The 13,531-nt window shown below is 30.5% G+C and overlaps 1 pseudogene; it reads right to left on the bottom strand.

Annotated features, from left to right (window-relative positions):
- Window positions 1–4,155: 4,155 nt before the first annotated feature.
- The window catches only part of LOC111399812, a 55,698-nt pseudogene continuing 46,322 nt past the window's right edge, over window positions 4,156–13,531 (bottom strand).

Raw genomic sequence — 13,531 nt, 5'->3', positions numbered from 1 at the left:
CCAGATTCCATGCACAAGGTGATAGATCTTGTGCTCATTATAGACCCAGTTTAGGCATATTTCCATATTATATCCCAGCTATCTTGCCAAGATTGAATGTACAGAATATTGCAAAGCTTGATTTAGGGATATTTCTATTCATTTCCCTTTACAGTGACTTATTTTCTTTCATTGTAAGTCTTTGCAATCATGTGTATATATAAACATCCTGCTGAATATAATATACAAGAATTTTTTCCCAACGTTATCTTCTCTTTTATAGAGTTCAAGTTAAAGTTAAATATCATTTTTTAAATTAAATATTGTATTTCTTTCTACAAATTATAATTCTTTATAGTTTATAAGACGTTTTATCACAATACTTTTCTGAAAATAATGTTGTCACGCGTTTTGTCGCATTAAAGTGAATTTTCCTTTCTTATTTCTGTCCAACCTCGAGAGCTATTGCTTCTGAGTCATCCAACTGTTAAATGACAAGTCTATTAATTCTTTAGTCACTCAAAGAAAAAAATAGGTAAAATATTCCGATTTTTTATTCTTTTAATTATTTCACATCTATATTTCCTCGACTAATTCCAGCTATCTAGCAAATACGCATTCCAGGTGCCATTTGGATTTAATCTATGCTTCATTAATCTTGAAAAGAAAAATTCAAATTAAAGACAAATGCAGCACGTGTGTTGTCTATCGACATTTTCTTTCAAAATTCAATCATGCTTCCTTGACAAAATTATTTGCTCACTTCCTTGACAGAATGTCATGTCAATTATTTGCCGACTTCCTTGACAGAATGTTGGATTGTTTAAAAAATAATCCATTTTTGCACCTAATCATCCGCTATCAAGACTGCATCTGTCAACTAGGTGGACAAAAAAGTTAACTAATTTACCTTGGTCTAGAAGTTTCCTTCTGCCCAAAGGTGTTAGTATTTCGAAAACTAATGTAATTTTGTTAGCTGGCCACATGCTGTATTTTAAGAGTACCTTATAGCAAGTTGTATTGTCGACCCAAATGTGACTTTATAATGATGCACCTAAACTCTTACCGTAATAAAATTCATATGTTTCGATTTAAATTACGGATTATCTAATTAATAGCCCATATTAATTAGTTGGATATTTCATCATCCATTTGATTCCATGCATTATGTTTGGTTGATATTAAGAGTGATATTTTATGTTTCCACAGTTTATAATGCCTCATCTCTTTCGAATCAATTGTCTGCTATTGAAACCTTGTCTGGGAATAACTATGTGAGACGGAAACGAGACGTAGAAATAGCACTTGATCTTTTGGGCTTGGATTTTGTAATCGAGAAAAAGCTTGAGAAACTCACAGATAAGAGTACTGTTGAATATGTAGCCGAGCATGAAAAGCGGGAAAGGGCTAACAAACTCTGTTTGAAAATCATTAAGCGATCAATATCTAATTTCATATGTGGGCTTCACATTCAGTTGCAAAATTTTACGGGTTAGATATATGGTTTATAATGATATTTGTGTTTGGGCCAAATTTATTAAGTGATCAATTGAGTCTTTTACACCTTACGGGTTGTAATTAATTTGATGTGGTAATTTAAAGTATGTGGGCCGGAAATAAACCCTAATTAGAATTCTAGTCGTAATGGGACGACTCAAATTATTTCCTATATATAAAGGTTAGGTCCCCTCTCCTCTTCATATGTTTCATTAGCTTGCCCCATTGATAGCTAATACTTTTGTGAGGGGTAAGGAGGGAAAGATTTTGGCTACTATTACAACTATAATTCATATCAACAATGGCTTCCGCAGGTATGAATTCATTTCTATTAATTTATTGGATTGTGATTATCGATTCTTAATATGATTAAAACTAAATATCAACAATTGGTATCAAAGCGTAATACTAAGATAAGAATCCTTCATAAAATAACATAATATTTTCGTGTCTAGCTGGTTTGAATTCATTCTCGAGTAAGCAGAGTTAAGTATTTTTCTGGTCTTTTTTCATGATATATACATCTGAAGGATGCTGTCGCCACTGTCCACCAAAATTTTGCCTTTACTCTCCAATTTTTTTTTCTGTTTCTTTAATAATTCTTGTTTCTTGAAAACATCCGCAGTGAATTTAGAAATTTCCTAATCACGTGAATTATGTGCCTTTTATTGAGCAAATAACCTAAAAGTAAGTGCTTCCTTTTTCTCTCCCACCCCCTTGCGTCTGAAGAATGGAAAGAGAAACCCACAATTTTCTCACTTCTTCAAGGTCTCTCTCTGTATGTGTTTACATGTCTATATAATTTCCTTTTCATTGAAATTTTGTTATCTTGAAGAAGCCAAGAATTCAGGTTTTTCTTTTTGCAATTGAATATTTAATTGCCCAATGTTTTACTATCAAAATGAAACCCAGTAGCCATTCCAATATTTCCACTTTCCTCTGTTTGCTTGAATTTATCATTTATAATTTACTTTAGTTTTGATTGCTTTTCCAAAACTGCCCAGTGTTTAAAAAAGAAAAAAAAAGAAAAAAAAAGTAATCTGGGATTTTCTCCAAAACAGGTTGAATGGCTGGAGACGGGGCTCCTACTGTAATTAGTCTAGTCTCAAGCCCCCCGTTGCAATAATCACTCAAGGGTCTATTTGCAATTTTAAAAGGAGGGCCTACTTGTAATTTGAGATTTTGGAGGATCTAGTTTTAATTTTAAATTTGGGGTTAAAATGTGATTTTCAAAAGGGACTTTTAATTTGAACTTTTAAAATTTTGACCCTAGAATTTTAATTTTGACCCAATTAAAGTATAGTAATAATTTGATTGACGACTTTTATATTCTCTTCAAGATGTTTGTGCATTTAAATGTTATTATTATTTGTATGCTTAAATTTTATTTTTCATATATATTGAAATTTATTGCCCATTTTGTATCTAAATCACATAAATTTTGTCATTGATTGATTAATGATTATGATTTGTTATATAATTATTGTTTTGTGATTGAATTTTTTTGGGCATTGAAACGATTTTTATTTTTCCCACTATGAGAGAAATATTTTTAAATAAAAATGGGTGGTAGCTGCCAAAGTGACACACTCATTATTATTTGTTCGATTTTCTCTACAATAAAAATACATATATTTTTGCCCAACAATTTTTGATTTATTGCATATAATATATTGTCAAAAGGTGTTATTATATGTAATATTTTTGGAAAATGGCATAAGACAGTTAACGAGTTTACCTTGGTCTAGAAGTTTCCTTCTGTCCAAAGGTGTTAGTGTTTCGAAAACTAATGTAATTTTGTTAGCTGGCCACATGATATATTTTAAGAGTACCTTATAGCAAGTTGTACTGTCGATCCAAAGGTGACTTTATGATGATGCACCTAGGCTCTTACCGTAATAAAATTCATATGTTTCGATTTAAATTACGGATTATCTAATTAATAGCCCATATTAATTAGTTGGATATTTCATCATCCATTTGATTGCATGCATAATGTTTGGATGATATTAAGAGTGATATTTTATGTTTCCACAGATTATAATGCCTCATCTCTTTCGAATCAATTGTCTGCTATTGAAACCTTGTCTTTGAATAACTATGTGAAATGGAAACGAGACGTAGAAATAGCACTTGATCTTTTGGGCTTGGATTTTGTAATCAAGAAAAAGCTTGAAAAACTCACAGATAAGAGTACCGTTGAATATGTAGCCGAGCATGAAAGCGGGAAAGGGCTAACAAACTCTGTTTGAAAATCATTAAGCGATCAATATCTAATTCCATATGTGGGCGTCACATTCGATTGCAAAATTTTACGGGTTATATATATGGTTCATAATGATATTTGTGTTTGGGCCAAATTTATTAAGTGATCAATTGGGTCTTTTACACCTTACGGGTTGTAATTAATTTGATGTGGTAATTTAAAGTATGTGGGCCGAAAATAAACCCTAATTAGAATTCTAGTCGTAATGGGACGGCTCAAATTATTTCCTATATATAAAAGCTAGGTCCCCTCTCCTATCCATATGTTTCATTAGCTTGCCCCATTGATGACTAATACTTTTGTGAGGAGCAAGGACGGGAAGATCTTGACTACTATTACAACTATAATTCATATCAACAATGGCTTCCGCATGTATGAATTCGTTTCTATTAATTTATTGGATTGTGATTATCGATTCTTAACATGATTAAAACTAAATATCAACAAAAAATTCTGTACAAATAGCTAAATTCTTGAAAGATAGAAACCATATGTCGATCAAAATACTAGCCAACAGCTTATTAATCAGGCGAACACATCGATGAAGCTTTATTTAATAACGAAGTTGACACGAAGTACAAAGTACATATTTGAACATAAGTGCGTACAAAATTGGCTAACAACCTTATTTAGTCGAGTCGAGTTCTATCGACTGACAATGACATTAGCTCATAAACCTTACTGAGCCGAGTAAAGAGTTTGCACTTCCCTCAATAACAAACTGACGAATTTAAGCACAACCTTGATAGCATTTCGAGCGGCCAATGAAGAGAAGATATAAACTTCAACAGACGAACTTCCACCAACTAAATCAGATATTGCCCTAATTGCTATAAAAGGAATCCTTTTTTGAGACATACAAGGGCTCCTCCAGAACTTTCCATGTCGATCAGAGTTGCATTGAACTTAGAATGCAAGAAATTTCGATAGGCAGCATTGTCTACCAACACATTAGCACTCACACCTCTTTCCACTCTAAATACCTTTGGAGTTTGAGGTAAACACATAGTAGAATTGACACACCTTTCAAGGACAATATCCTGTACAGACAAAGAATTAAAAACTAAATTTAAATAAATGTGTCGATCACTTTGGTGGTCAAATGATTAAGACAAGAAAGGACCTCGAGTTTCTCTGCAAGTGAAAATAAAGTTTGTCAACAGGGACCCAAAGGGCATGCTGTCTATTCTCAGGTTTTCCATCAATGGAATATATCTCTTCCGGTTGATACCAGACGTTGCTGAGAAGGTTGTCTGAATATTTCTCATTTAATATGCCAACTTGATATATGGTGAAATTAATAATAAACGATTTTTCTTGTGTAGTCTCCGTCGGATTCAAATGCAAGTTCATCATCAGGTTTATCTCCAAACCTCTGATCATCAAAATGTGTAAGAATTTAATCAGAGCCGTTAAATAGGAATGAAATGATTATACACTTCATGCAAAATATGATCTATGTACTTTTTCAGCTTATTATATTTTATATATTTTTAAAATTTTGTAACACCTATTTATAACAAGTTTAAAAACTTATACAAGGCTTTAAACTTTCTTGAATATGTTGTTATCTCTCCGAAAAAAAAAAAAAAAAACATTGCTTGAAGACTAGAGGCTTCTTTCCTCTTTTATTTGAATTTTTGGACTTGAAAATTTCTTGAATTTAGTGTGTGTTTGATTGACATTATTTTTCATGGAAAATGTCATTTTTCCACCCAAATTCCTACTTTTTGAATGTTTTCTAACTTTTGGTCACGTGACCATATTTTTCTCAAAAATAAGGAAAATATTTTCTTTAGGGAGATGTGATTTTTATTTTCCAAGTAATTCACTCTCTCTTTGTCTCTCATCTATTCTTTTTCTCTTTCATCTACCTACCAATAAAAAATAGACAAGTATTATAATTTCTAGGTTGAAAATTAAATCAATCAAACACATTTAATTAATAGCTTCCATAGAAATAAGTTCTAAACAATTCAATTGCCTAGAATTTATTTTCTTTCTATGCAAATTCCATGGTTGCAATTAAACGAACCTTTAGTTCAAGAATCTTGAAGGACAAAAACCATTGGTTTTGTCTTCTTTTCAACTTTTGAATAAATAATGTACTTTAATAAAGTCACTTTATTAAAGTTTTGTTCTTTAACATCGATAGTGTTAGTAAGAATAACTTTTAAGATGACAAACACATTTGAAATAATATATTTCTTGAATTATGAACCCGATATTTTCTATACTCATCCAAGTAACTGAGTCCATATAGTCATTTTGAATGCTTTTGAGACCAAAATGATCGAACTACGTTTGAAACCATTTTGAAAAATATGTAGAGCAAGCATGATAAAAACGAATAAACCATGAATGAGTTATTGGTCTAAAATAAAAAAAAAAAAAAAACATTGAACTAGGCATCTTTTTAATCTAAATAATTGAAATAGATTCGAATGTATCATTTTTTGATAATCTCATTCGCTTATCTTCCCGTAGGTGTTGCCTCCAGTCTTCAAAAGATAAAACCCTTTGAATTGAAACTTTTGAAAAAATTAGATTTTTTTGGACTTTGAGAATTTAGAGTACGAGTTATTATAGCTGATCCAGATTTAATCATGATAGCATCATAATAAGTACAAGTCTTTTTGATATTTCTGGACATGAAAAGGAATTGAGGTGGACATATATCTTGGAGACACTCATCAAGAGATGAATATCGATGAATCCATGAGGTTTCCATTTCAAAGACAAGATATTGAATTGGCTTTATAAAATAATGAAATGATTTTTGAGGATTGATATCTGATAATTTTTCAGATCCTGCTAAAATAGCTTTTTAGAAGTTTGATGGTTGATAAGTGCAATATGTGTATTTATTCATGCCACATTATCTAACTTTTAAGTCGTCAATTCATTAATTTCTATTTAACTTAGGTTAATTTTCATTGTGTTTTTAGTGATGGACTCGTTCGAAGCATTTGGAAGAGGATAAAGGATTAATTGGCAATTTGATGCAAAGTTTGGTAATTAAATTTCATACTTTAAAAGTGAAGGACATGAATTGAATCGAAGAATACTTGGGTTGCTAGAATAAAAGAACTCAATGACTGAATTTCATTATCTTGAAGGACTAAGGACTCGAAGAATAATATAGAATTAATGGCTTTGAATTAGAGCCCTTTCTACTTGCCAATTGGCGGCTGGAAAAAAATCATGTATAATTGGGCCTCATAAGTATGACAAAAAGGGCTGCTTGCTGGGATTTATTTTACACACATATATACAAGATGGTTGCCAATAGGGGGAGGAGAATTGGAGATTAAACCTATAGAGAAAAACGGCGGCGGGAGGAATTGAATATACTAACCAGGGCCGGCCCTAAAATTTTTGGTGCCCTGTGCGACATTTTAAAATGGTATCCCTTTCATGTAATAAAAAATATGTTATGAATAATATTTCAATAATATTATTTCATCGCAAAAATATGAAATTTAAAATTGTGTATGAAACCATCCAACCTACTAAACTCTTGGTACAATTTCCCATTAGCAAGCTTTGAAATCTAAAATAGCAAATATCACGTGTAAATCTTGAAATGCAACAAATCATGTAAAAATATTTGTTCTTGCATTTTTAGAAGCAAACTCACTAATTAAATTTTTGTAATCAATATGTTTTAGCAATTCTTTTTCAATAAATATCAAAACTAGCTCATTCAATCGTTCTTGTCGCATGGGTGGTCGCAAATAAGATTTTAATAACTTTAGTTTTGAAGAACTTTTGACAGATGCTACAATAACAACAATTGTCAATAGTATTCTATAAGCAATAAATACATTCGAAAAGCAATCTAATCTTCTCAAATAAATCAAAATATCAAAGCTATTTTTGTTTCTTTTGATAAAAGAATTCACAAAAATTGAATATAATCACCTATCATTTTTCATAAAACAAAAACTTACCCTTCTAAAAGAAAAAGAAAAAAATATATCATGAAATATCAATTAACAAATGGACAACCGGCTCCAATAAATAGATTGTACTGTTATAGATCCCCCAGGGCACATCTCCAAGTGGTAAAAGGGGAGGGTGGAGAAATCCAGCTTTGCTTGAGGCTGCTGCGTCAAGGGTTCGAATCCTGAAATATGGATTTAACTCTTGGGTAAGTGCAAGTATACAAGCAGCCTTCCACCCTGTACCCTTGGAGGCATAACCTGCGATTTACCTCCCTCATGATGCTCCAAGATAGGTGTGGTGGGGGACCCTTAAGGTTAGGTTTTAACCTTTTTTTTAGATTGTACTGTTATAGAGTAAGTTACAAAGACTGACGATAGTGTTTTTTCTGTTCTTTATTTGACTATTATTCGTGGGTTAAATGATGAAAAAGAGGGAAATGATAAAAAGGGATATAGTGTTAGCTTTTTACTCTCCACATTAATCATTTGAATTTTGGACTTCTTATTGTCTTCTTAGGTTGGAAATTGATTAATGAAACTAACTGGACTTTGATATTAGGACTAGTAAAATAGATAGTTTATTGTATTTTTTTTTTTCAAAAGCAAGATAGTTTAAAATTATTAAAATAAATATTTTTTTCCATATATGTTAAATTAAACAAATATTAACATAGTATTTTTTTTAATCTCTTTTTTCATAAATATTGTGCCCTTTAACCTAATATAATAACAAAAATTTAAATTTTAAAATTAATAAAACATTATAAATATGTACTTCTACATATATATACACTAACTAAAAAAAATTTGGTACCCCTATAATGCTAAGGCCCTGTGCGGTCGCTGAACTCGTACGCCCTCAGGGACGCCTTTGATACTAACCCACATTGGGCAGCTGCTTGGAGGAAAGAGATACACATACAATTGCGGCTGTGGAAGATAAAAATACAAACAGAAAAAGGCTGCTGAATTTGAGGAGAATTAAGGTGCCTGTTGCTTAATTATTTGAGATATACACACATTGGCAACTTGGGAAGCACATACATATACACAAGCACGAGTTGGAAAATTAAAGAAGGCGGCTGGGGAGAGACACACATGCAATAAGAGAAAAAGGTGGCAGCTGAATTGGGCTGAAAATGAAGAGATAAATACGCAAGCTGAAGGAATTTGGAAGAAACAACACGGCCACTGCATTCTCACTTCGGAAAATAATCACGTTCCGTCAAATTTCAGTCATGTCGTTCAACTTTTATACGTTTAATTCCAATATCATGTTAAGCTAATTCCTTTCATGTATTGGATGAGATGAACCCTATTTTTATTGATTTTTAATTCAAGACAAGTAATTTAGTTTAATTCTTGTATTTGTTGATTAATTTTGCATACCCATTGCATTATTTAATTGATTGGCCACCAATTAGATAATTATTTGCTTGTTGTAGTGTTGGAAGACTCACAATAAATTTAGAATGCGGCAAAATTAATATGTGTAGTTAGAATTAGGAATAATCTCTTTCACACATGCAACTACTTAGATAAGCTAAACTAAATGCGTGATTTTCATATAAATTCGGACTAAGAATAGGATCGGATCGTCTTAATCACAGGTTCGTGTGTCTTGGAAAAGAGCATTGAATAAATTAACGTTATTGATTGTCAAAACACATGAATGGAACTAGATTACGAATCATGAATTGAAATAGATAGCAATAGGCGGAGTCGAAATCCAATACAATCCTCCATAATTTGACAAAAAAAACCCAACTTTCCATATTTCTTAGATTAGCTTAGTATAAATAAAATAAAAAATTCACTTTTGTTTTTTATAATTCGAATTCCATATTAAACTAGTAAACTGAATTAAATTTATTCTTATAACTCTTAACTCACTAAATCTATTACTTGTTAACGATCTCGTACTCTTGCGAGTCTCACACAAACAATGGTTTTGTTTATTTTGAAATTATTTTGCTTTGAGTTGTATTTTGGAAGAGATTTTTAGAGGCCAAGATTGTTTTTTAAGAAGTAGAAGAAGATCTATGGAAATCTTGAATATAATCTTCAATTGAAAGTAGAAGCAATGATGTATTTTTCTTATTCTTCTTTAAGTAAAAGACTCCATTCTTGACTTTTCACTCAAATATTCACTCTTTATTATATTATTGTTGTAAAAACTTTTTCATTAAGAAATTTGCAAAATAATTTGATTTACCTTGTAAATATAGAATTTTGAAATTAAAGCATGATAGAATGGCTTGCCATCTAGCAAAAAATCTGTTTGGAAACAAAGGATTTTTTTTTTTTTTACGTCTTTTGATACTTACAAATTGTTTTTAAAATAAATTCTTTATTAATTAATTCACCTTAAAATTTTGATACACAAAATAATTGATAAAATTTCCTTTTTTGATAGTTGAGAAATTTCTTTGAGGGCCAATCCAAGCTCTACTATGAAACCTAGCTAATTGTTCCTGTTTTGATGATCTTGAAATCAGCTTTAGTATCCTACCGTACCCTACGGCTGACACATTTTTCTCAACAATAATGGATGCAAGAGGTTCAATAATTGAAAGACATGGGATGCTTTTGACAGCATCTTTAACTTTTCGTACAGTTAAAAGTATGCTTGTGACTCCATGATGCTGGATGTTTTTGCAATCTTTTGAAAAGCGGGGCACATATCAATCTTATGTTTTTGACAAAGTTTGATATGTAATTGATACAGCCTAAGAATCTTTGTAATCTAGATTTTTCTAAGATTTCGTCAGGAAATTTATTTAGCAAAATCAAGACTCATTTGAATTGGAGTAATGGTTCCTAAATGAATTTCATGTCCTAGAAACCAATGCTTGTTTGACAGAGAACAACTTTTTTTTATCAGATACTGCTAGTCCATTTTTCTTGATAACATGAATGAAGGTATCGATATGTTTAAAATGTCATTCTAAAATTTCAGAATAAAGTGGAATATCATTAATGTAAACAATAACGAAATTTTGATAGGGTTGAAGATATCATTCATAACTTTTTGAAATTCCGAGGGAGCATTTTTAAGACCAAATAGCATAATGTTCCATTTATATTGAACAAAAGGAACATTAAATGCAGTTTTATATCTATCTTTTTCTTTTATTTGAATTTGCCAAAACCTTGACTTCATATCAAATTTTGAGAAGACAACTGCTTTAGATAATCTATTTAATAGATCTTTCTTTTGGGGCAATGAACATCTTATTGATTGAAAAGCTTTATTGAAAGGGTCGTAGTTGATGACAAGTTTTGGAGCACCACGTTCCATTTCAGCTGAATTATTAATATAAAATACCTAACAGCTCCAAGGATATTTACTGGGACGAATAAGTTTCTTTTTAAGTAAATCAGTGATTTCCTTGACAGAGTGATAAAGTAATTCTTTATTAATTTGACTCATGAAAATCAAAATTATAAGGAAGAGAAATTATATGTTTCTTTCTACTACAGAAAGCATTAGGAATAGTCGAACATATTTCCTCTTTAATTTGTTCTTGAAGTTTTGAAATATTTTCTTTGATTGAAGAATTTTGTAATTGTACTTCAGTTTTTTAAAATTTAATTTCTTCTTTAAGAAATTTAATATGATTTTTTAAAAATTAATGTTATTAACAATTTTTGAATTGATGCTTCTTTTAAAGAATTAATGTCCTTGCCAAATAAAAATATATTCTTGACCAAAAATAGTAGTAGTTGGTCATTTTGAATCTACTTGAAAAGGAAAATTTTGAACAACAAATGGAGTTCCAAGAATTACTTCTTGATCTTTATTTTTTACAAGATAAAATATATTTTTGAAACAAATATTTGAATTACAGATATGAGCTTTTAAAAGTTTATAATGAATATTGAATTTTTTACCATTAGTACCATAAAGAAGCTCAGTAGTTTTTTAAAAATATTTTGTAAGTATTAATCCTTCATGTATACAATTTTGATCAGCTCTTGAGTCAATGAGAATGCGAGTTGTGAGTTTGAATTCTTTACTGACTACAATGGTCATACTACAGTATCATGTTTAAAGTTGGACATGGTTAGTAACATGATCCTTTTCTTCTTCGGATTGAGAATTTGAACGATAAGCATGAGAAGTATCATCCTCAGAAGAAGGTGATTTTGAAAAAGTTTTTGTTTGGAAATATATTATTGTTCTAAATCTTTAGCTTTCAAGAATACTACTTCCATTTTAACTTCTTTCATTTGTTTTCCAAGAACAGAAATTTGAGATTTCATCTCATTTATTTCTGATCTTAGATCAGAATTAGATATTGTTGAAGACTCAGTTTTAAACCGATGTAATATGCTTTGCATACTAAATAGTTGAACAGGAGATTTTTGTGGTAAAAGAGAAATAAATCTTTTCTTAAGTTGAGGATTTTCAATTTTTTCGACTATTTCTTGAATAAATTCTTTCTTATCTGTAAGAACATTAATGGTCTTACAATTACAAACCTTTTTTACTTTGACTTGAAGAAGAGGAGAAGCACGAACTAGTTTCAACATCAAAATCTTCTTAATGTTGATAAACTTGTTCAATATCTAATTTAGATTCCTCATCTGAACTGGATTTGATAAGATTACGAAGTTCTAATTTAATATCTTTATCAGTTTGAAGATTATTAATTTTTTCCCTCTGAAGGACATTCACTAGAATAATGTCCAGATTGTTTGCATTTCCTACAAGTAATATTGGAAGTTTTTTGAAATATTTTCTTTGAAAGTCATTTTTTAGAAAATTACTGAGGATGGAGTTTTTGAGAATTCTTTTTCTTTTGAAAAACTCTACTGTTTGAATGAGAAGAAAAAAAATTTCTTTTTATTTTGAAGGAGGTACAACTTCTTCAAAACTATATTGTTTACAAAAAGATCTAGTTCTCTGTAGCCCTCTGATCGTTAAGATTTTAATTTGGCATTGAGTTTAGGTCATTACATAGGGTAAGACCTTCTTTGTTGACATAATTTATAAGTTCCTCATAAGTTAGATCAGAATAAGGAATTGTATCATCATTTAGAATTTTGATAGAATTTTTTACTCTTTCGGCAAAGAGTTTAGGAAGTCCAGACAAAATATTTCTTTCCAATAAGGAATTGTGTAGTAAGTTCTTTAAAAACCACTATAACAAAAACAGCCTTTTACAACGTTCAAAAAAGTTGCTGAAGACCTTTTGCAATATTTGGACATATGTTGCAAACCTCAATGTTGTCGTAAAGCAGAAGGATATAGCAACGTTTAAAAAAACATTGCGAAAGACACTTTCGCAACGTTTTTCAAACGTTGCCGTATACATCTACAACAACATTTTTTAGTACGGCAAAAACGTTGCCGTAAGTGTTTCACAAAACCATTTTTTCTTTTTATTTTTTTAAGTAATTTATGTAAATTGACTCGCAAAATTGAAAATGATAAATTTTGGAATTGTATAAAAATTGATGATTTCATTACAAATTTTTGAATACATAATGTGAAGCATGGCAATATTCTTCTATACACTTGAATACATAATGTAAAAAAGTGCAAGCATGCTATTGAAAAACATAACCAACTTCTCTTCATCTAATTCATATTGAAATTAATAGTATTTCAGGATGCTCTTGTACCAAACTTTAGTATCATGTGCTGCTCATCCCAACCCACATTGCTCTCAACAATTGTAAGTCCTTTTTTATGTAATAATCAGTAGTAAGCCAAAGAATTAGTGATAATCTCCAAAGAATTACAAGTCCTACATTTGTAGAGTACAATCTTCAAAAAATTAGTAAGCCAAAGTAGATATGCAAAAAAAAAAAAAAAAAAAAAAAAGGGGGGGGA

This window comes from Olea europaea, chromosome 9, assembly GCF_002742605.1.
Source record: "Olea europaea var. sylvestris chromosome 9, O_europaea_v1, whole genome shotgun sequence".
NCBI classification, from domain to species: Eukaryota; Viridiplantae; Streptophyta; class Magnoliopsida; order Lamiales; family Oleaceae; genus Olea; species Olea europaea.
This window is presented reverse-complemented; position numbering and strand designations above follow the sequence as displayed.